The sequence below is a fragment of the Petaurus breviceps genome, unplaced genomic scaffold, assembly GCF_028583685.1.
Source record: "Petaurus breviceps papuanus isolate PSGF00001 unplaced genomic scaffold, PetGlider_PUasm1.0 140, whole genome shotgun sequence".
Taxonomy (NCBI): domain Eukaryota; kingdom Metazoa; phylum Chordata; class Mammalia; order Diprotodontia; family Petauridae; genus Petaurus; species Petaurus breviceps.
Genome location: NW_027185698.1, coordinates 14,283,192 through 14,286,792, shown reverse-complemented (window position 1 = coordinate 14,286,792; position 3,601 = coordinate 14,283,192). Strand labels below are relative to the sequence as shown.

General features: G+C 38.8%; 1 pseudogene; it reads right to left on the bottom strand.

The window, feature by feature from the left end:
• Positions 1-1,769: 1,769 nt before the first annotated feature.
• Positions 1,770-2,987, bottom strand: LOC138150344 (phosphatidylinositol transfer protein alpha isoform pseudogene; annotated as a pseudogene).
• Positions 2,988-3,601: the final 614 nt, after the last annotated feature.

The window sequence follows — 3,601 nt, the reverse complement described above, 5'->3', positions numbered from 1 at the left end:
AATGCCTGTTTACAGATCAATGGAAGGGAAGAGGTAAGTTATTTTTACCTTTCCTAAATCCTGTACCTGTTATAGGAGTCCTTTAAAATAAAAAAAGTTTTTTTTTAAATTGATTTCATCTGCCCTTTGTAAAATTATCAGACAAATGCATTAACAAATTAACATTAGCTTCACCCTTACCACTATCTTATACAATCCTTGTGCTAAAATCCAAAATCCATACCTCTGATCTTATTCCCAAACATGCTCAAATCACAAATTCACTTAATAGGAAGTTTTTAAAGCCAATTTTTTTTTGCATCTGTATTTAATCCTAGGTGTCATCTGGCCTGATCCTTTTGCTCTCCTCAGACTTCACTATCCTGGTCAATCAGGCATCTATTTCATTACTTTTTGCCTTATTACTAATCATCTCCTTCTTTAAAGGATGTTATCTCTATATTTATTCATTTATTTGGCCCTGAATATTATTTCTCAGTGAATTTGCTATAGAATAAAAGAGGGACAATGTCATAACCCTTGACAGAAGGAAAACTTCCTTAGCCTTGTATGATTCCATGCATGAGTTATCTCTGCTAGTCATTCAGAAAGCAATAAGATACTAAAAGCAAGGTTTAGGCATAAGGGAGGTTTCCTTTTTCAGAAAGAAAAGGCACAACTGGGAAAATCAGAGAGATCCCACCTGGGCAGTGTCTGAGGTTGTCCCCAAACTTTTCCAAGCACAGACATCCACCTTGAACAGTTCACAACCTTCAGCCTCTGCCATCCCCTTATCAGCTTTTATGATGACTCCTGTAATCAAGGCTTACAAGAATAGTAAAATTTACAGTCCCTCAAATTATTAAATAGCAAATAAATATGGACTAGTGTCCTTCAGATAGAGCCATCTAAAATTTGATTGAGCTATTAATTACAAACTCAAGTTACAAATCCTTCTGCCTTCCCAAAACTTTTTCATACTCTCTCAACATACATCTAAAACTGATATCAACTATCTGGAAACAGGAGGGGCTGGATAAACCCCATTTGTCCCCTAACCTTCTCATCTGCTTTGTTCAGCTTTTCATAAACTTTAAAGACAGTTTGAATTAACCTGGTGTTACAATGGTATCTATCTTTTCTCTCTGCTAAAGTAACTCTGATTAACCTGAATATTAGGTACCCAAGTACCCCATCATTTCAAGCACCCGATCAATAACCCCCTTAAACAGCTGGGACCCCAAATCATTTGGGTAGATCTGTAGGTTTTACAAAGCTTAGAAGGGGATTCACATGGTCTTTTCTTCACATAATTACCAATAAGTAGTTTTTCCCAAGCATGCTATTGTAAATACTTGATTTATGAATTGAAACTTAAAAAGAAAAAACTTAAAAATGTATGATTTCTTAAATTACAACATTGCATATCTGTCATATGATCATCAACAATATCATAAATGATACTCTGACATGGTCAGAGTACTTCATCCACTATCATTTTCTTGTTCCTCTGACAGTATAATTCTTTTTTTTTCTTTTTTCCCAAGTATTGGTGCCTTTGGGCTGGGCTTGTTTTTATTCTTCAAATCTGAGTGGCTAAGCCTCGGCTACCCTTGGTACAAAGCACCAGAATATTGAGATGCCAGAAGCAAATGTTAAGAGTCTTGAAGCTGCACTGCCGTTCCAGGAACCAAAGGTGGGGTGGGGGGCAGGGGCAGGGGGAGAGGGAGGAGAAAAGTCCATCAATCTACCGACAGCTTCTTTCTCCCCAGGTTAGCACTCCAAATCATGAGGGTCTGGCCAGGACATGAGAGGCCTCAGTTTATCCCAGGTTTAAAACAGACAAACTTAAATCATTTAAATCACATCACAAAAGACAGCTATTTCAGCTAAAAATGTCACTTGGAAATGGGGGCCACATGGAAATGAGTTAGAACACAATGGATAGAGGAGAAAGGAGCTGTCCATCCATCGACCTACATGACACACATCTCAGAGGCAGCAGCTCCAGCACACATGTGCTTAATAATACTAGATGGTCTATTTGTTCACAATATTAAAGGGCATCTAGAGTTAGCTACAAGGGACTGGAAATCGCCTGTCGAATGGGCACAGAAAGGCTGGGTCAGAAGATGGCCTGTCACTCAGGAGGGTGGAACTGCTGGACCTTCCTGCTGACCACTGTCTTGCAAAAAGTGCTGAGGGGAAGGGATGGCATTAGTCATCGGATGTCATTCCTTTCACAGGATCTTTTTCTCTCAGCTCATCCAGCTCTCTCTTGGTCTCATCCTCCATCCTGTGAATGTCATCCATAGTCAGCTCAACCCACTTATCAAGCCAACAGAACAGCTGCTGATGGAAGTTTGTAAACAGATGCTTCTCTTGCTTCTGTATAAAGTTTTCAACTTTGTTCTGAAGGCCCCACCACTTGAACTTGACCATTACCAGTTTGTAGGCGCACATGTACGGCAGGTCTTTCTGATTTGCCAATTCTTTCTTCCAATTGGGACCCAGTGGTCCCCTTCCCATCTTGACTGATTTAAATTTTGCTGGATCTTCTTCTTGCTTGTAATCCTTGCTAAGCACCTGGCTCCTATCTGCAACATCTATGAAAACTGTTTCCAAGTGTTTCCATACATCTGGCTCTAGTTTGTGCACATTTTCCAGTGTTCCAAGGTCAGGTTAGTGCCAGGTTTCAATTTTAATCAGGAAGTCATCTTTCATAGATTCATTTATAATAACTGTTCTACAGCAGGGGTAGGCATTCCATGCTTTTTCATGGATATTCAGGCCTCCCTCTGGGGCCAGCATTTGAATAAATGTCTGCACTTTGCTCTGTTATTGGTAGATCTTGTGGGTATACTGGCCTCTCTCTCCATCCTTCTCATAGGGCTCATTCACCAGGACCTCCACACCTTCACCACCACCAGTTTCATTCTTACTGGCCTTACCTGGTACTCATCTACAGACACTAGCAGGATAACTTGATACTCCTTGATCAGCACCATGTCTGGGCCTGGTGTCCGTGGGGTGGCCCGGTTCTCGGCGGACACCGCTCTGGCCCTAGCTCAACCCGCTGCTCTTACCACCGCTCTTGCCAGCATTGTTGTCGTCGTGACAGTATAATTCTTAATTTAACAGCATTTAGAGTATAAGAAACTGCTTCTAACATTCATAACACCAATGTTTTCCAGTAACAATATCAGAAACAATTATGATGTACCTAAATTTAAACTTCAAACCAAAATCAAGTAATTACCAATCTGGTGATCTTAATTTAGTAATTTCCAAATTGCTTTGCACATAGCCATTGACACAAACCTCACACCTAAGAAAGGTTTCACTTAAGGTTGACAAACATAATAGTTATAAAATAAACTTTCAAATATGGGAATTTCCTAAAACTAATTTGGTGTTAAAATGCTCCTAATATAAATTTCCTAAGACATTGTATATTCACATACATCCAAGTTAACATATATATATATATATATATATATATATCCTTAGATGACTCAACAACTTCAGAATAGTAATAAGAAAATTATTTTTAACATGAGTTCATAATTTTTCCAAATTACATAATTTAGCCAAAATTTTAAATGAAATATCAACATTATTA